Here is a 21862-nt window from a genome sequence, read left to right as displayed (position 1 = left end):
CTTTAATAATAAAATTTAAGACAGTCAAATTATGTGCAATAATTTATAAGATCTGGCATGTCTCTCTTTATTTTGCCTAGTCCACTGTTTTTAATAAGCATATTACATGCTAACAGATATAATATAAGCATATTATATCTGTTCTACTATCTGTTAACCAATTACTAGGCTTACACAACAAGAATCTCTTTATTTTCACCCTCTCATCTATCCAAGTACACTGCAGTTGAGAGAACTATGTAAACAAGTGCTGCTTCCAATTTTTATGTATACATCTCATATAAAAGACAAGTTTCTTCTCATTTGAAATATCTCAAGAAGCATCACTGCTGGAGTCTGATTTACTTAACTAATTTTCATTCAACATCGGTAGTAACTGACACAAATTCTTTACACGTCATTTTAATACTGTTCTGCTATTTGGGATATAAGTTTTGAAGTCAGTAAATAGTTAATTGAATTTAGCCTTTTAACTAGGCACATTAGGAGTTTCGAAGATTTTAGAACCATCTTTCTTAGAAAGCAGCTAGAGGTATACTTCCCAGGCTTCTCCGCTTTAAAAAGGATTCGAAACCTTGTAGTAATCTAACGTTTCTGTCAGCAGTCCTGAGATATTTTTATACATTGCAGAATGTAACGTCATCTTTATAGCATAACCACTTAAATTCCTTGGGCCATTTGTCTTGAAAACAGGTCCTCACTGTTTTTAGTAGACAGAACTCATTGCAATGCTTTTAGTATATTCTGGTTCCTTACCTTCAGTTTTGCACTTCACAAAAAGAAAAAGGTATAGTTTGCATTTCCTTTCATTTATTTTCCATAATGAAGAGTAAATTTATATAAATTACCCATAAAATAATTCAATAGGAAAGAGAAATAAGTTTATGCAAACAGAAAATAGTCAACACTTGTAACAGAGCAGAGACTGACTTTTCACAATGTAATGTCAATAACGTGATCCAATCTTTGAGTCATCTTTGCAAGGTAATAATTAATTGTGCTTTTCAAATACATATTATTATTATTACATGACACCGCCAGGGAGTCCAAAGACTCATCGAGAGAAGACACCTACTCACAACTCTCTGTCTCCACCACTCAATCCATCAACTACAATGAACCATAACTACACCAACAGCATCTACCACCCAACACCACCACCACTAGTATTTTCACAGACAATTACAAACCTCCATGCCCATGGCAGTATTCGAAGCCACAGCCTTTTGGCTGGAGAGCGGATACGCTAACCACTCGGCCAACCAGGCAGGCAAAAAAAGTCCATATAAAAATTCCTCCATCATGACGAGACTCAAAGTCGAGTCTTTTCAGTCGGAGGAAGCATGTCCTGTCATTCTTCCAAATGCGATACATAATTACACTACGTTTCAAGTTTTGAATTGTGAAAATAAAAATAAACCAATGCTACATAAGGGTTAAAGAGTATTGGAAATTACAGTTCGCAGTGAAACCAAATGAAATCAGTCTTGTAATAATTTTTTTTTTTTTTTTAATGGCATTTTTGATTTTTATAAGAATGCTAATGACTTGTACATTATTATACTAAATGACTTGTACCAAAGCCATCTACCGCCCACATTATGCACAATAAAACGTTTGAGAATATATTATTTAAAAATTAATCTGTGGACATAGGGTGGGTTTTAGTTCATAAGAGGGTGAGAGATAAATTTTACCACCTATTGTAATATATAGGATCTGCTTCACATTTCAGAAAGAGCAGCAAGGTATCTTTGAGAGTATCTCTGCTGAAATTAACTTTTGGCAAGGAAAAACAGTCTATGAAAAAGAATTAACTTATTAAATTAATTACACAAGAAACTATCTCCTGGTTGAAAATAAAACTACTTTTTTACATTCATTGGAAGTCGCCCATGATCAAATAACTGGATAGTGAATGAAATGATTAAAAAAAAAAAAAGTAAATTATGCCAAGAAAATAAGGAATTACATTTTTAATGCATTTAGATGCATTGGCATTGAAAATTCACTTGTCACTTGTATCAGAGAAGTTGCCTTTGACAAATACATTATGGACCCCTGCAAGTGGATATTTCTTTTTGATCATTTCCAATATCATTTATATAGAAATAAATAGTAGCAGACCAAGTACAGAGCCCAGTGGTACACTGCTGATCATGTGATTTCTCCTAGATTCAACTCCTCCATATACTACTACTCTTGGATGTCAATTAGCTACCCTCTTATGCATATCCACAGCTCTGTCATAATATGCTAATTTATGTAACAGAGTTCCATGTGGTATCTTGTCAAACAAGTTTTCAGAGTCCACCGGTCTTATCATACAGTCATTTCCTTTATGCAACTCAGCTGTCACTATTATAAAAAATGAGCAAATTATAAAGGCAAGACTGACCCTTCACAAAATCATGCTACCACCCACAGAGTATCACATTCACTTTCCATTCCTCCAATTCTTGAACTGTATATTTAACCAACTTCTCCAGTATTTTAACCACCACTCCTGAAATACTGACTGCTCTACAATCTGTTATCTCTGTCACAGGGCCTCCTAAATTTATACAATAGAACTATTTTGCTCACTTTCCACTTCCTCTGGTGCTTACCAGAATTCAGACAAATTAAACACCTTGATCAGAGAAACTGCCAATTCTTTTGTGTATAGTCATAATACACAGGCTGAAATTTCATGGCAATAATATTCTGTGGCTTATGCACCTCTAATTCATCTACCTCTAGTCTAACATTAATTGGAAGCTGATGAAATAGTAACTCAACAATTTCATCAGCTTCCATCATCTCCCTACTATCAAAACTTATTACAGCTATTTTCCCATAATGGCTCTTCCTTTCATCACCACAGAGCAAAAGAATTCTTTGGCATTTTCTTTAAGCTTGCTTGACTAGTTTCTATTGATTACAATGTTTTCTTCTCTCCATGAAATTCTAACATACATCAGGCTTTCTTGTTTTTATTTCACTGTGTATGGTATTTTTAGCATTTTATCAATTTGAATTAAAAACAGCTTCTTTGAGGTTCTAAGTTTCTTCTGGCATAACTCTTAATAATAAAGAATAACTCTTCTAAATGCAGATGGCATGAGGGTTACATATGCAGAAGAGGTTGTTCAACTAATGAGTGCCATTTTGCTAAAAGCTATCAACATGGTGTACACGTCATTGCGCTCACTGATAACTCTTCACTGGATGAAGAAATTCAGGTGTATGAGGACGAGGTGTTAGACCTGTTGCAACAACTGAATAAGAATTCAGGAATAGGGCCTGATGAGATATCAGCATGTCTGCTAAAAGAGTGTTCAGTTGAACTGGCTATTCCTTTGACCAGGCTGTTTAATATGAGTTTATAGTCACAAATGGGTCGACAGTGAATCTCTATTTTACAATGAGCAACATGGGTTTACTAAGTTCTAGTAGCAAGACTTATACGTTGGTTAGACATAACTGGTAATTAGTTTACGGAATTAACAATGCATATAAAGTATATTAATTAAAGGTAACTTTAATGAATAACTTCTATATTTCGGCAATGTCACATTGCCATCTTCAGGAACATAAGAGATATGGTATGTGCACTCAGGAACTAACACAAAGCAAATGAGGAAGAAAGCAAGAAACTAATATAGTTCCTAAAGTCCTAATGGTGCCCTCTTGTGGGTTAATTTGGTAGTCTTGGCAGTTGGCCTGAAGTTCTCATAATGAAAGTCTCCCAAATTTGGGGCAGTTTCATGCGCCCAAATTTGTTGAGGTTAGGAACGTTTTTTAGAGCTGCTGAAGATTCTTTGAATAATCTTTCGTATTTAAACTTGCTGCGATGAATTATTTTTGTTTTCTTCCAACGAATTTTATGGTGGGTATCTAAGGCATGGTCTGCCAGCCCAGAGCGGCTGTACTGGTGAAACCGGATGTAGTCTTGGTGTTCTGAAATCCTGATATTTGTTGTTCTGCCTGTTTGGCCAAAGTAGTACAATTTGCAGCTGCAAGGGACCTGGTATACACCAGGTAGGTCTAGGGGAAGTGGTTGGTCTTTGGTAGAGCGGATAAGGGATGTCAACTTTTTATATGGTCTGTAACAGGAAGTAAGGTCATATTTTTTGAGGATATTGGTTATTTTCTCAGAGGTACCCTGGATGTAGGGGATGGTGATAGACTTGGTGTAATCTTTATAGTGGAGGGGGGTTGTGGTTTACAGGTTTTAGTATTTTTTGGATTTTTTTGGGGTTATAGCCATTGGCTAAGAAAGTGTTGAGGATGTGGTTTAGTTCAACTTTCTTAGCCAATGGCTATTACCCCAAAAAAATCCAAAAAATACTAAAACCTGTAAACCACAACCCCCCTCCACAATAAAGATTACACCAAGTCTATCACCATCCCCTACATCCAGGGCACCTCTGAGAAAATAACCAATATCCTCAAAAAATATGACCTTACTTCCTGTTACAGACCATATAAAAAGTTGACATCCCTTATCCGCTCTACCAAAGACCAACCACTTCCCCTAGACCTACCTGGTGTATACCAGGTCCCTTGCAGCTGCAAATTGTACTACTTTGGCCAAACAGGCAGAACAACAAATATCAGGATTTCAGAACACCAAGAGTACATCCGGTTTCACCAGTACAGCCGCTCTGGGCTGGAAGACCATGCCTTAGATACCCACCATAAAATTCGTTGGAAGAAAACAAAAATAATTCATCGCAGCAAGTTTATATACGAAAGATTATTCAAAGAATCTTCAGCAGCTCTAAAAAACGTTCCTAACCTCAACAAATTTGGGTGCATGAAACTGCCCCAAATTTGGGAGACTTTCATTATGAGAACTTCATCCCAACTGCCAAGACTACCAAATTAGCCCGCAAGAGGGCACCATTAGGACTTTAGGAACAATATTAGTTTCTTGCTTTCTTCCTCATTTGCTTTGTGTTAGTTCCTGAGTGTACATACCATATCTTTATGTTCCTGAAGATGGCAATGTGACATTGCCGAAATATAGAAGTTATTCATTAAAGTTACCTTTAATTAATATCTCTATATGCGTTGTTAATTCCGTAAACTAATTACCAGTTTGGGTTTACTAAGGGAAAGTCATGGTAGGCAGAAAACAGCCTACCATGCTGTATTCTGTCAAAAGCCTTAGCAAAATCCAAAAGTATCATGGGGTGTGTATTCCCCTTGTCTAGTTCCTTGCTCACATTCTATAACAATGTTACCTTTGAACTAGACAAGAGGAATACACACCCCATGATACTTTTGGATTTTGCTAAGGCTTTTGACAGAATACAGCATGGTAGGCTGTTGCATAAATTGGAGAATATGGGTTTGGATTATAGAATATTAGTGTGGATAAGAGAATGACTGATTGACAGATATCAGAAAGTGGTACATGGAGGATGTGAGTCTGCAAGATTTAAGGTAACCAGTGGTATACCACAAGGATCAGTCCTTGGTACACTGTTATTCAATCTGGGCATTAATGATATTGAGAAGGATTTGACAAGCGACATACAGCTGTTTAGTGATGATGCAAAGATAGGTAGGGTAATCAGGAATGCTGCTGATATGCAGTACTTGCAGAATGATTTGAATAGGCTGGAATTGTGAGCATGGGAAAAATGGATGTCAGTTCAATGTAAAGTCATGCACTTTGGCATGATTAGATATCCAATGTCGTATTATATTGGTGGATTATGCTTGTAGAAACTGATGAGGCTAGGAATTGTAAACATTTGGTCTAATTTTCGTATTGTAAACCTTTCTCTATATATTTGCCTCTTTATATTATTTACCACTTTATTATGTCGTCCGCTGCGCCATTGCAATATCTTAATTATTATTCTCTATCCTTGCTAACTTCTTACTCTATCTTGTGTCTCCTTTGTGACTTACTCTTTCGCACAAAAAATGTATTCCACCTTTCGCAGTACTTGTCGTATGCCCAAGAGTAGTGGAAAATTTGTTTGTTCAGACTGCGCCACCAGTATTCCTTTCTGGGCATAAGATTCAGTAATCTCTCTCTCTCTCTCTCTAGCATAAATTCCTTCAAATAAAATAGCATAAACAGTCGTAGTTCACATGCACTTAAATTACGCTTATAATACCTTATTCGTTTCCCGCTCTCAGGTCCGGTTTAATTTAGGAACAGTGCATTGTAAATCAAAAGATCGGGAAGTACTCTGTTGATATATAATTAAAAGAGATTTATTTACACTAATACAAATTACATCAATTAAGCGATAGGGAGGTTATTCTCTCAACCTATCTGTTAAATTTTAGCGTTAAGAACTTTCTTCTGCAATTCTAAACAAACTACACAGAATAAATATTCATTTATTTCTCTGCTTATAAAGAAAACAATTCTAATCTATTCATAAAGAAATTAACTTGTTATGCCAAATTATCTCACAATTGTATTCTAATTACCAACAAAACGAAAGGATTTCTTATAGACACTGCTTTTTCCTAGTACCTTATATCTTATCAGTCCATGTAAATTATTTCTCCTAGATTACATAAAAGAAACATAGAACATAAATTGGAATAAACTCACATAGGCTCTGTCATCTGGGTTGCGCACTTATTCAAGGTTCTGCTCCAGAGTTCTCAGACTTTTCTTCCGTCTCAGGCCTTTGATTTCTTTTCTACAGTGTCTTGCTTCACCAGCGTCTCATTAGGGATTGTTGGTGGGGTTTCGGAAATGCTGATCTCCAGCACTCATGGGCTCGAACGGAGTCCAACATGCAGAGCTTATGCAGTCTCGTTCAGATGGCAATGCATTCTTCTCCAGGCACTGAAGTCTGTTCCTCGGTTATTAGCTTCCAGTAATCTCCCGCAGCCAATTCCTAGATCTAGACAGCCTCAGGTGGATCGGCGTCCATTTATTCTCTGCCTCTTTCTGAAGTGACCTAGTCATATAGTTGTGTCCTCTATTTTCGACTGCCAATATCGATGTTCTGCTTGGTGCCTTTTTTTATTTCTCTGTCTCCGGGACCTTTCATGAAGGGTTGAGACCCCGAAGAATTCGGCACGACGCCTTGATCTGATATTAAAACTGACCATTTCTTTGTTATCTGAAGAGCACTTCAAAATCCGATTTGTTGGACAGCGAAACCTTGTCTGATCTGTGCCGACCCTTTTAAGAATGACCTTGAAGGTAGGTGGCATACACAGAGCTTTAAACAAAGGTTTCCAAAGCATTTAGTTAAAACAATAACAGTGACACAGCATTTTCTCTTGTTGTTACTACTTTTAGACATTCTTTGTTTACTACATTTGAGCAGATTAATTTCCCATCGGATTATATACATTCTTTATACAAAGTTTAATATTACAACACAAACTTTTGAGATGTGACCTCTGTAAAAATCGATGTAAAGCGCTTGTAAAAATTCTAATCTACGTCGAATTTTAAAGAATCTTGGAGTGTTAGTAGACAGAAAGTTGAAATTCAGGGGCCATGTATCAAAGATTGCAAATACAACTCAAAAAATAAGTGCAATGCTGAAACGAACGTTCACATGTAAAGATAGATCTGATTTTGCCACTTTACAAGGCCTTGATAAGACCTCACTTGGACTACTGTGCACAGATCTGGTCTCCTGGTTTTCGTTATGATTCTGATATATTGAAGAGACTGAAAAGGAGAGTGTTAAAAATTATTATATCAGGATTATGGAATACTGATTATGAAGACAGATTGAGAATTTGTAGAATGCAGACACTAGCAGACAGGAGAAAGAGGAGGTGATATGATTGAAAGGATCATACAGGATTTCAGTTGATGGAATTTTTCAATTTATGGAGGGTGGGGAAGAGAAAAGGGGACATCTTGGAAGCTGAGAATGAATGTAATTCCGACCTAAGAAGGGGGCGAGGGCTAGATTTTCTCTCATAGGGTGGTGCGTGATTGGAATGGATTGCCATTGGATGTTGTGAGTGCAAGCAATGTGAATGAATTTAAGAATAAGTATGATAGCTGGTGCATGTAGTACGTGGCCGCCTTCAATGAGTCCCTGACTCCCTGGAGGTCTCTCTTAATAATTATTATTATTACATGACACCTACTCTACAACTCTCTGTCTCCACCCACCACTACAACGAACTGCAACTACAACACGCCATCTGCCGTCCACCACCACTAGTATTTTCACAGACAATCACGAACATCCATGCCACGGCATAATAATAACTCATTTTAATTATTGATTTTACAATTTAATTCTGTTTTAAAAGTATAACACCATGAACCAAGTACTCAAAAAGTGCTCCAATCTTCTGCAGGATTATCTCACTTATATAATAAACTTCATAGATTTTGTATAATTTTTGTTTTCTTTCATCTCATACATCATAACTAAATATAGATAACTAAATTAAACACAGATGGAAACCTAAAAGCTAAAGAAGTCCTGTAGGGGTTTCTCATATTTTCATATGTTTAGTCCTTTAATAAATAGTTGTGAAAAGAATCTCAAAGTTACATATTAGTAAATTCCACTTGTACAATGTAGAGATATCTAATGAATATTTGGTTTTAGTCCAAATGCGTGCTGGCGTTAGAGTTATTGTGATAGTGATCTGCGGTCTTAGCATTTCCATGTTGTCCATCTGACTGGTTTGTTTACAGAAAACCACCTATCCAGAAAAACAATTTCAGGGATGTAAATCGAGTGATGCAGAAGACCAAAGAAATGCACTTTCCCTTTCCATCCCACAAGCTTAGACAACATTCCTAAAATGAGATTATGCTCTATATGGTTTCTACTCATATTCACTAAGCAGTTCACAGAACTTAGATAACAATATAAACTTTGAAGATTTGTAGTCTTGTCTTTTTTGTTTGTTTGATCAGATATGCATAATTTTGAAGAATAAATACTAGATGAATTTTTTTGTTTGACTGGTTGGCATTCTGTCCAAAATTACTAAAGTTATATTGCCAGCATATTGTGTCCATTAAATACATGTAATTATTATGGGGGATTTCAACTATGGTAACATTGATTGGAAGGAGGAGAGGACACATGGGTGGAAGGAATTCGATTTTATGCAGTTATTAAGGGGATAGCTGCCTGAGACAGCATGTAATGGAATATACTAGGGCATAGATGGTGAACCTATGGCACGTGTGCCAAAGGTGGTACGTTCAAGAATTTTGCTGGCACGTCAACGATTTACTGGTGATATCCTTTTTATATGTTTATAAATTATTCAACGTGTTTTTAATTGTTACAATACGTACAAATTAAATTTTGTTTTACACCAGAGAGCAGCCATGAAGACAGCTGCTCTTTTTAGAGTAGCTATCTAATTTGAGCTGGCACAAGAACTCAAGCATGCATTATATAGCATATTTCAATTCGTGGTAGAATTTTATTTGAAGTTAAGCTTTGTGGGCTGTCATAATGACATCGAGAATTTCAAATGCAATAAAACAAACACTTATTTCATGTAACTGAAAAATTGGACAAGAGTTTTTAGTTAGATACTGTGTTTCTAGCAAACCATATGGTTTTGCTTGAGTCTATACAGTGTAGTTTCTGTGAGAGGGAACATGTGATTCATTAGTTAGTGCCATTTTTATTACAGCTATCTCTAATTGCACTATCTGTTGAGAAATATACAGGGTGTTTCAAAAAGAATGATCCGATTTCAAATAATTATATTTAATAATGAAAATGTGGTACAGCTACAAAATAAATTACCAAGTATGAAGTAAGGCCTAAAGTTTCACTCACCACAATTACAAATGCTCAATGTGCCCTCCACCTGCTGCACAGACATCAAGCGGATAGCTGAATTCATCACAAATGCGTCTGAGAGTATCTTCTGTCACCGAATTTACTGCAGCCATGATTCTGGTTCTGAGCTCATCCAAGTCAGCGGGTAATGGAGGAACATAAACACAGTCTTTTACGTATCCCCATAAAAAGAAGTCACCAGATGTGATGTCTGGAGATCTTGGAGGCCAAGAGTGTAGTGCCAAGTCGTGGGGGTCCCATGCGCCCAATCCAACGCTGAGGCAATGTTTCGTTTAGAAACTGACGAAATTGGAGGTTCCAATGTGGCGGTGCTCCGTCTTGCTGAAAATGTAATCTTCAGATTCTTCATTCAGCTGTGGAAGTAGCCAGTACTGCGGCATTTCAAAATAGGAGTTTCCTGTAAGAATGTTTTCCTCGGAAAAAAAAAAAAGGGCAATAAACCTTTCTAACAGACATTGCGCAAAAAACATTAAATTTTGGTGAATCAAGTTCATGTTGTAAATTTCATGTGGATTCTCAAGTCTCCATATGCGAACATTGTGGTGCAAAACTTTACCGCTTAGATGAAAGGTTGCTTCATCACTAAAAATCAACCTTTGTAGGAAGGTGTCGTCCTCCATGTCCCCTAACAGATTAGCACAAAAATCTCTTCGTTTTTTTTTTTGTCACCTAAAGAGCTTCCACCAGCTGCAATCTATATAGCTTCATAAGCAAATATCGTCGTCACACGCGGCAAACAGTCACATGAGGGATGGTAAGTTCTTGGCTAGCACGACAAGTGGACTTGCACGGGCTTCGCTGAAAAGCCTTTTGAATTCGTTGCACATTCCCCTCTGAGGTGCGTGGTCGTCCAGGACCCTTTCCTGAACTTACATAAACACTATGTTTCTTGAAAGTGTCAATACCAACGATGAATGTTTTTGTCCAGTGGTGGATCATTACCGTAACGTCGTCTAAACGCAAGCTGCACCGTAATCACAGACTCAGTCTTGCTAAATTCGAGAACACAAAACACCTTCTGTTGACTAGATGCCATCTTCTCATTAACTAAGCATAGCGGCTATTTGGGCGCTAGTAGTGGCATCTAGCAGTCGTCATATCAAACTCTGGGCTAAGGCCGTTCACATGGCACAAGTCGCATTCATTTATGGTTCTTAGTTGCAGAGATATACAATTTTCAAATTGGGACATTCTCTTTGAAACACCCTCCTGTATTACACAGACTGCAAAAGCCTCCGTACCTTAATCAGGATATACAATAAAACAAATTGTTTTTCTTGCATCTGCAGTATAATGGCTGTTGGGGAGGGCATGTTGTTAACCGTAGGGAGCGAGTTATCGACATGAACATGTTTAAACATTTTTCGTGTGCAAGGCATATGCAACACTTTTTAATGTATTTTTTTATAAAGTAAAATCAGGGTGTCAGTTATACGCGAGGGCGAGTTATTTTCAAGTAAATATGGTAAGTGTTTCGCCGACAAGTTGACATCCTTCTGCTGCATCCCTTCATTCAGCTAACTTCAATGGTTAGTTACAATGTATAAATAGTATTCTCACTACTGTTTTTTTTTCCAAACCAACATAATGAAAATCAATTTAATAATACAATAATTAATTTTACACTGAATAACATCATAAATAATTATTTATAAAATATTATAAATTAATAAATAAATATATATTATAAATTAATAAATAAATATATATTATAAATTAATAAATAAATATATATTATAAATTAATAAATAAATATATATATATATATATATATATATATATATATTATAAATTTATAAATAAATAAATTAAGTTAGATTCATTTTCTATTAAGTTTTCCCCAATTAAAAACTAACCGGCAGATGAGCAAATCGACTGGTAAATTTTTGTCACACACCAGCAACTAGATTTGTAAATTTTTGGCACGCGCACGTAATAAGAATTGCCACCACTATACTAGGGATTCGAGAGTGCTTGACCTAGTAATTGCATCTGAGAATTTGAATATGACCACGCTGCCACCAATTGGTGAGAGTGATCATAAGGTCTTGACCTGGGAGTGGCTAAATGTGTGGAATTTTCAATTAAGAAAGGGTACATGTGGAATTACCAGGATGGTAAGTATGGCAAGCTTATAGCAAGATTGCTTGGTTCAGTGCCATGGCATGTAAAACTACAAGGGCTGGAGGTTGATAGTGCATGGAAAGTGGTAAAGGAGCATTTGATGGAGGTAATGGCTACTATATACCTAGATTTCCGAATAGTAAATCAAGTAGGGGCTAAATGGATGAATAACACCATTAAGCTTGAGCTGCAAAAAAAAAAGAAACAACTATGGAGAGAATTTAAGGAGAAAGGTGACCTGCAGGCACACGAACAGTATAAAGCACAGGCCAGAAGGGTAACAAGTGTGGTAAGAAAAGCAAAAGCGGATTATGAAAGGAAATTAGCCACACAAGCTAAAGAGAATCCCAAACAGTTTTTTCGATATGCTGCAAGTAAAAGAAAAAATGTATACGGCAGAATGATTTTAAAGAATGCCGATGGTAGGAGGTAATCGAATGTGTTGATATCATGGAATTACTGAGGGAGTACTTTGCAAGAGTATATCATTCAGATGGTGATATTACATTAATGAAGAAACCAATATACACAGGAGTTGAGGTGAATGAAATAGAGTTGAATAGCATATTACAAAACCTTAATGTGAATACATCTGTGGAATTGCATGGTATACCAGCTCGGGTCTTAAGTGAAGCAGCAAAAGAATTGCTAGTGTCCTTGACCATTTTGTTTAATTTGAGTCTCGTGTATGGGTTAGTCCCAAGGGGGTGGAAAGAGGAAAAAATAGTACCACTGCATAAAGGAGGCTCCAAGACTGCTGTTGTAAATTACCGACCGATCAGCATAACAGGAGTCGTTGTCAAAGTTTTGGAGATGGGGGGCAGCATGGTTTGGTAAAGGGAAGATCATGCCTCAGTAACTTCCTCAGGTTTTATAACACAGTGACGGCTGAACTGGATAAGGGTAAAGGGTTTAGAGTGATACTGCTGGACCTGGTTAAGGCCTTTGACAGGATACCACATGGAATTCTAATCTGTAAACTGCAACATATGGGAATGGATATAGGGTTGGTGAGATGGATAGGAGGGTGGTTGATGGAGAGATACCAGAGAGTAGTTTACTCAGGAGTAGAGTCCAAAAGACGGCCTGTGACTAGTGGTGTGCCGCAGGGTTCTGTTCTTGGACCACTACTATTTAATTTGTTCATTAACGATATTGGAAAGGATCTGAGAGGAACTATTCATTTGTTTGCTGATGATGCAAAGTTGGGTTGATGTCAAAATTCTGCAGGATGATTTGGATAGATTGGAGGACTGGGCTAAGGAGAATGAATGTCAATTTAATGTAGAAAAGTGTAGGGTTTCCATTTTGGGGGCGAAAAGATTAGCAGCAGTATACCACATAGGTGGAATTGTACTCCAGGAGATTGACGAGGCCAGGGATCTGGAGTGTTGGTGGATAGGGAGTTGAAGTTTAGGGGGCACATTGCAAAAGTTGCTAAATCAGCTCATCAAATCATTTGGTTACTGAAGAATACCTTGAAGAGCAGAGACAAGTAAGTTATTGTTCCTCTGTATTGAGCCTTGATAAGACCTCATCTTGACTACTGTACCGAGATCTGGGTGCCAAGGTTTCTTCTTGATGGGGAAGAGGTAGAGAGGATCCAGAGGCAAGTGACCAAGATGATAGCAGGTCTATGGAATGAATCTTATGAGAACAGGCTGAAGATTTGTGGGTTGCAGAAATTGGTTGATAGGTGGAAAAGGGGTGATATGATTGAGACATTCAAATTACTGAAGGGTTTCTATAAGATTAATTCAGAGGATATTTTTCAGAACAGGTCTGGTGGTGGGAGGACTAGGGGCCATCCATGGAAACTGGGCAAGAGTGTGGTTAGCAAAGGTGTTAGAACTAGGTTTTTTACTTGGAGAGTGGCGAATGAGTGGAATAAGTTTTTATTATTATTATTACATAACACCTCCAGGGAGTCCAAAGACGCATCGAGGGAGGGTACCTACTCCGTCTCCACCAGCTGCAACTACCTTCATCATCTACACCAACGTCATCTACCACCGACCACCACCACTAGTATTTTCACAAACAAACATCTATGCCAACAGCAGGATTCGAACCCACAGCCTTTTGGCTAGAGAGAGGATATGCTAACAACTCGGCCAACCAGGCTGGCAAATTGCCACAGTCTGTTGTGGGTGCCATGACTGTAAATGAGTTCAAGGCAAAGTATGATAGATACTGTGTGGAAGCTGAATAGTTGTTCTTGATATGATGTTTAGGGCCTCCCTCGATGAGTCTAAGGATTCCTTGGAGTTGCCCGTAGTAGTAATAATAATAAAAATAATAATAATGTGTTCAGACCAATCTGTTTGTTTGTGGGAAGAAAAATTCAAAATTTCTTAGAAGACAGATTTCATCATCTCCATATAAGATGAATTAATTGACATTCAAATGGGAAATTCTTATCAATCCTCTTCACATGCTATAGAAGGATTTAAATTCAAGTAATTCCAACCAATAGGCATGATCAATATTGAATAAAACAGTCTTTCTTTTTGGAATTTACTATAGTGGAGAATGGTGGATTTTTTTTCCAGGAGATCCTGTGGGTTGTATTGTATCCAAAACATGGTCTGCAAGGCCAGACTGACCATAATCGTGATTGCAGATGTATGACTTGTGTTCTTCTAACCAGATGGTTGCTGATCTGCCTGTCTGTCTGAAGTACACCAGCTTACAGGAACAAGGTATACTCAATATACTGTTTTTTTGAATCTGCATCGGCACTCAGGAATCAACCTAATTTAAACAAATACAGTTGCAATAAACTTCCCAAAATTTGGGAAACATTAATTATCAGAGATCCCTTTTTACATCTTAGGTCACCTGCAAATGCCCACCTAGATAGGACTTTAGTTTAACTTACTTGTTTTACTTATCATTGTATTGTATTTGTGCGTGTTGTTACAAAAAGTTTTTTGTAATCTCTGAAGATGTCTCTGTGAATGACTGAGATGAAATATCGGAAGCATTAAAATTAGTTTTAGTCCTTTCTCAGTGCTAATAATATTCCATTAAACACCCAACATGAATTAACTCAGTGAATTTTATAAGCATCTCGTATTTGAGCAGCACACATTAATATAAATGAAGATTTTTCATTTTATTAACATTTCCTTATTCATCCTCTATTACAAAAATGTTCCTGTTCAAGCTGCTGTCTTTCTTCAAGTTAAAGATTTTAAATTTCATGTTTCAGCAAATATCATCTGAGAGTTAAGACACTGCATGGCTATTTAAGGACAACCATCACAGTGACACTTGAATGCAAGCAATACAAATATGATGCTGCACTTCTTAAAATGACAAGATGAAATAGGCTTCTCACAGCTATAGCCAATATTTTTGATGTTAGTATATTTAAATAATCATTTGTACACTTTGAGAGTGGCATACTCAAAGAGGATAGATGAGATATGATATGTTACAAACTCCTTAAGACATGCACACACACATAGTGGTTCTCGTATAATTATCAAGGTCACACAAGCTGAATATACACACCATAAAACAGCTACAATGGGAAAGAGAAAGCCAACACAAGGAAGCCACTGAATGTCTTCAGGGAATCAAAATGTCATCATCATCATCAAATTCCTGCCATGTACCCTCAAGGGGTGTGCGGGATATGATAGTACTACATGAAAAAATTACATCATTATTAATTTCCTATCTACAATTTTCCTCCAAATCAGTCTGTTACTTGTCAAGACTCCAACATTATCAGATCTTATATTTCTATCGTCTAAAGCACTTTGTACCGTATCAATCCACCTATATCTTGGTCTTCCTCTGGGTCGTTTTGCTGCCAACCTGGCAGAGAACACTTGTTTTGCTAATCTTTCCTCGCCCATTCTGTTTAAGTGACCATACCACCTGAGATTAGCTCTGCTAACACATTCCTGGATGCTGACAATGTCAAGTTCTTTCCTAATATCCTAATTTTTAATATGATACTGCCATTGATGCCATCTGTTCATGCCTATAATCTTTCTCAGGACTCTCATATCTGTGGTCTCTAGTCTTTGGACAAGTGTTTTACTTCTGACCCAGCTCTCAGATCCATAAGTTAAAACTGGTTTGAACACTGTCTTGTATACAGCTAATTTAGTGTTCCGACTAATTTCTCTCTTATTCCATATGAATTTATTCAATTGACTTCCCACCATACCAGCTTTGCTGATTCTGTTGTCTATTTCTATATTTAATTCACCATCTTCAGTAAAAATCGTGCCTAAATAGCTGAAATGTTTTACTTCTTCCACAGGTTCTCCATTCACAACACAGCTGACATTTTCAATGATTCTGCCTATTTCCATTGTCTTTGTCTTTTTATTGCTGACCTTCATACCATATCTATTACAACAGCTATTCAATTTAGTCAGAGAATCTTGCAGACTTGTAGCGGATTTATTTAGAAGTATAACATCATCCGCATAAAGCAAAGAGCTGACATTAACATCTCCAATTTTGATATCATGTTTAATGCCACTTTCCTTCATAATGTGATCCATATAGATAATGAATAACAGAGGGGATAATATACATCCTTGTCTCACACCAGATTTAACATTAAACCATCTTCCTGTACTTCCTTCAATTCTAACTGCTGACTTACAACTCAAATAAAGACTAAGTATTGCTTGATATAATGCCCCATTGACACCATATAACTGCAGCGTATTGAATAGCTTCTCTCTTGGCACCTTGTCATATGCCTTTTCCAGATCGACAAAACTTGAACACAGATCTTTGTTATATTCCCATGCTTTCTCGACTATTTGTCGTAAAGTGAAGATCTGATCCTGACAGCCTCTATTTGGCCTGAATCCAGCTTGTTCTTCACCAAGCTTTTCTTCCACAATTCTTCTCAACCACTTCTCAAGTATACTTGCATAGATCTTGCCAGGAACACTCAGTAGGGAAATACCTCTGTAATTCTCACATGCAGTTTTATTTCCCTTTTTATATATGGGTACTATGAGAGCTCTACTCCAATCATCGGGAATTCGTCCCTCTGTCCAGGCTTTCTGAACTATGCAGTGCAGCCACTGTAACTCTTATACCACCATACTTCAGCCTTTCTGGTCGAATATCATCTACTCCTGCTGCCTTTCCACATTTCAAGCCTTTGATGGCTACTTCAAGTATGGATATGTATTCCTGACTGCATGCCTGGTCAGTCTTTTTTACCACTGTGCTATCATCACTGCTTCTTTCATTTAGCAGTTTTTCAAAGTAATTACTCCATACTTCAAGGATATCTTTTTCTCCTGTTTTCATGTCACCTTTATCATCTCTAATTCCTTTTACAGCACTCTTTCCTCCATTCTTAAGCTTCTTCAACAACCTCCAGAATATTTTGCCACCTTCTTGATATTTATTTTCTATATTCTTGCCAAAGTCCTCCCATGACTTTTGTTTAGCTAGTTTTACACAGTGTTTTGCTTTCTTGCATTTGTCTCTATATTCTCTAAGAGCACAAGCTGACTTATTTGACAGGATCTTTTGGTATGCTTTCTTCTTTTCCTTCACTCCCTCTTTAACTTCCTGTGTCCACCAGGGAGTTCTGATTTTTTTATCCTTACAGACAACCTCACCACATGCCTCTCTAGCAGAATCAATCAATGTTTTCTTCAGAGTTTGCCACTGAATCTCCAAGGTTTGATTCCTGTTCTCAAACTCTTCCATTTTTTCTTCAATAATATTTGTGTATTTTAGTCTACAGTTAACATCTGAGAGCTGCTCAAGTTTTATTCACTTTAAAATTTTCTTACATGTTATTCTTTTCAATATGAAATTCAATTTTATCCTGCTCAAGACTAAATAGTGACCACTTCCAATTTCAAATCCTCTGTACACTCTGGTGTCCTGCACCAGGGAGAAAACATCATTATCAAAAATAACATAGTCAATGAGACTTTTCTTATTCCTAGCCTCTTCTCCCCATGTGAATTTGTGCACATTTTTATGTTGGAACATGGTGTTAGTAATAACCAGTCCATGTCCTGAGCAGAAATCCAACAGATATTTGCCATTATTATTAGCTTTGCTCTTTTCTCCAAATTTTCCCAAAACATTTTTGTATGTCTCACAATCATTTCCTACTCTGCTATTTAGATCCCCAACAAGGACCAACTTTTCATTTTTCATTGTGTCAGTTGCTTTTTCTAAAGCCTCAAAAAATTCCTCCACTTCTACCTTAGAAGAACCTTCTGTGGGACCATAGGCACAAATAAGTCTCATTGTCCAGTTCCCCATTCTCATATTTGCCCACATTACTCTACTCGAGACTGACTGCCATTCAAGAAGATTAGCCTCGTATTTTGTGTTGAATACTATGGCTACTCCTTTTCCTTGATTGTCATTGCCTGAATATAACATTTTGTATTTATTGCTCAGAAAGATCTCACCAGTTTTTGTCTTTTTTGTTTCAGTCACCCCTATTATGTCGATCTGGTACTTATCTAATTCCTCAGCTAGCTCCATTTCTTTGCCATTCAGGCGTCTTACGTTGATAGTACCGATCTTTAACTCTGGTGATGTTGAGTTGGGGTTTATTTTCAGATTTGTTCCAGTAGCTGACTTTTCGCTGTTCGCCCTGGTTCCCTGGCGAAAACAACGGGGGCCTTGTTTAACCAGGCGACGCCCCAGCCGGCATGAAATTTTGTCATGTTGTACCATCATTCTATATTTTGGTTTAACCAATAAGATTACAATTTGGTCGGCTAAATCCCAAATTGCCAGCCCATCCTCGTCCGGTCAGTATCCAAGTAGATATCCAACAGGGTGCACCACGAGAAAGTGAGGATTGGACATTAGGTCAGAAGCCCTGGTCGGTTCTCCGCATTCCTTTAAAGGCTATGTGGAGGTCTCCTCTCAGTTATACAGCTTTGACCCTTAAGCACCCTTTGAATCAAAATGTCTATTTACATAATTGTACTGAACCTATGCAATGTGTCATTGAACATAATATATTCTTCATATAAACAGCATGTTATTATAATTAAACTTGTAAGAAACAATATTATTATTATTATACAAATATCTCCTGGAGTCAGGATTCATCAAAGGAGATAACAATAAGAAACAATCTAACAGAGATAATATGTTATATCTTATGTCAAATTGATTCAATGAATTCAATGTTTTACTAATAACACGTGTGTGTGTGTGTGTGTGTGTGTGTGTGTGTGTGTGTGTGTGTGTGTGTGTGTGTGTGTTATTAAAAACTGCTCGCTTCAGATTAATATATAAGAACTGCGAAGTTAGTTATCCTAAAAGCCATGCTTCAGCCGGCTTTCTTTAAATTACAGTACAACAAATATTACTCTCTGATATCAACAATGAATTTAACGAAAGATCCGTGACAGTAAATCTGATGGTCTTACCTGTATTAAAGCATCTGACAGTCATGGAAATTAAAGTGCAGGAAAGCAACCACCCGTTATACAACGTTGCGTGGAATGACATTATCGGCATGATTAGATGTTTAGGATCTCACATAAATGATTGGTTCCTATGTGTAAACACATTAACGATGCTATTTTCTTCTATTGCTCAATCACATCGTATAAACATAACACCAGATTTCTCACTCCAAAAAATTAATAATAATAATAATAATTGACAAACTATTACTTTTCTAAAGTAAAACGTCATGCTACTCTTTCAAACAAATACTCCCATCCTCTTATCTCCAGTACGCGTTGTGATGTCTGCTAGCGCACCGCCTCACAACACCGGCAGCACGAGACTCAAGAAAACTTGTTTTTACCTCAAGCCATAAACTTCGAAACGGTGAAGCAGTAATACTCACTGAGAGAGCCAATAAATTGGCTGTGTTGTCAAAAGAGGGCTTTTAAATTTATACAGAACACAGTCGAAATAAATTCAGCTAAATTAAATCAGTCTACACTCTGATTTCAGCGGGAGGTGATTAAACTGTACAACACTCGAATCACTAAATAATTAGAGATCATCCTTTAGGGAAAAATAAATAAATAAATACACACGCGCCCTCGCGCGCGCACGCACACACACACACACACACATGCATAATATACATATATAAATATCTACATACACATTGACTGCATGGAAAGAAGTCAACAGGCATCCCAATGGGAAATGTAACGAGTCGTGTTTGTAGCCGGAGCTGGTAGAAATTGGAGGAATATGATGCTCCCAAGTCAGTGCAACTGTGTTCGAATGAAATGGCTTCCAGAAGGAACTCACGGAGTTTGAAAGAGGCGTTGTGATAGGATGCCATATTGCAAGCCTATCTGTTCGGCAAATTGTTGACAAACTGGGCAATCCAAGGTCAACCATGCTGAGATGGAAGCGCAGGGAATCAACTGCAAGTACTACCCGCAGAGGATGATTCACTACACACAGAACGTGACCGTAGGGTGCTTCGGATGATAATATGTAAAAAATGCCATTCGTCGGCCGACATGTTGAATGCGGAGTTCCTGACATTGACTAGAACCCGAATCTGCCCAAAAACATTCAAAACTAAGGCTCACAACATGGACTTCCATGCTAGGAGTGCAATATGCAACACTATATTACCCAAACCAACATGTAACGTCGTCTTCTGTGTACAAAGAGTGTTTGACAGTGGGACATGGAGGATTGGAAAACTGTGCTATGAAGCGAAGTATCATACTACACCCTCTATGGAGCAGCTATACGGGTATGGCTGACCAGCAAGTTGGAGAGCGTAACACCAACTATGAAATTCGGAGGTAGCGGTGTGATTATATGGTCCTGTTTTTCCTCTGTTTGTAGTACCACAAACAGAATACCACATAACTCCAAGAGGTATCTGAACATTTTGTGCAATGCTTCCTACCATGTGGCATTTCTATGAAATTGACCATTCTCTCTTTCAACAAGACAATACACCATGTCATAAAGGTGCTGCTGTAACTGCATGGTCTGTGGACGTGAACATCACCAGACTTCACTGGTCTCCTCAGAGCCATGATCTAGTGAGGTCAATGGATGTCCACCCTCACAGCAGTCTAGGACCTCATTAAATGCCTACAGGAATAATGGTCCAAAATTCACATTGATCGCAATCGTCGGCTTGTGGAAAGTATTCCTCGTAGGATTGCTGCAGTCATCGCAGCAAAACAGTCGAAAAACTCAAGCTTCTAAGGGAAAAATCCTGCTTGCCTATACCAGAGAACGATTAGCTTGAGAATTGAATGAAGAACGGCTTAAAAAGTTCCTTTAATTGCGACTAGAATCGAACATAGAACGGTGCTTTTTTCGTAAGGCCTAACACTGGATATGCAAAAAAAAAATTAGAAATTGCCTACGTCTATCTGTAATTTTTTCCCAAAAGAAGTGCTGTTACATTTTCGCTTATCCCATTTCTGAGTTTCCTAATATCTCCTGCGATCAGCTAGATATATTTTTCTTATAAAGTTTTGTTTACAGTGTTATTGCACCACACTTCTGTCCAATACGTGGCAGATTTCAAGACAGGGATTAAAAGAGTATTAATTTTAATACTCATATCTTACATGAATAAAACTGGAATATCGTCTAGATAGTTATGGTTAAAATTTGTTAATGTGTGGTGTACAACAAGTTGATGAGTGCAAGCTGATACAAGATTCGTCGTGATTGCCAATCTGTGACTGAGTGGGTGGCGGCTACACTGTCTAAGCAATACGTCGTGGGCCGGAATCCTAATGTTGTAGATGAGTTTTATTCTGCAGTGCAAGATCGCTACCTTTCCTTACTGTAGACATGAAGTGACGTGAAAGGTATTGTGTTTTGTATCTAGTGCAGGACTTCTAGATTACCTAATAGATACACAGTATGAAGTACTTTTATTCGACTTTTCAAAGCAAACTTTGAAAAGTCGAATTTATATAAGGAAGTAAACATAAAAAACATCAAGTAACACCTTTTTATTCCCGTATAGG

General features: G+C 37.4%; 1 protein-coding gene across 4 annotated transcripts in view; it reads right to left on the bottom strand.

The window, feature by feature from the left end:
- LOC150105909 (uncharacterized) overlaps positions 1–19639 on the bottom strand; it is a 327762-nt gene extending 308123 nt beyond the window's left edge. For 2 of the 4 annotated variants that reach the window (XM_090393670.1, XM_090393673.1), the window contains exon 1: positions 19310–19639. The gene's annotated coding sequence lies outside the window, so the exon portion shown is untranslated. Of the gene's footprint in view, positions 1–9755; positions 10193–19309 lie in introns of all 4 variants that reach the window. The other 2 variants (XM_090393671.1, XM_090393672.1) reach the window with 2 other exon arrangements.
- Positions 19640–21862: the final 2223 nt, after the last annotated feature.

This window comes from Typopeltis vanoorti, chromosome 6 (genome assembly GCF_054136105.1).
Source record: "Typopeltis vanoorti isolate ZY-2024b chromosome 6, IOZ_Tvanoo_1.0, whole genome shotgun sequence".
NCBI lineage: Eukaryota > Metazoa > Arthropoda > Arachnida > Uropygi > Thelyphonidae > Typopeltis > Typopeltis vanoorti.
Note: the sequence above shows the minus strand (reverse complement) of the source record. Positions and strands in the feature narration are given on the sequence as shown.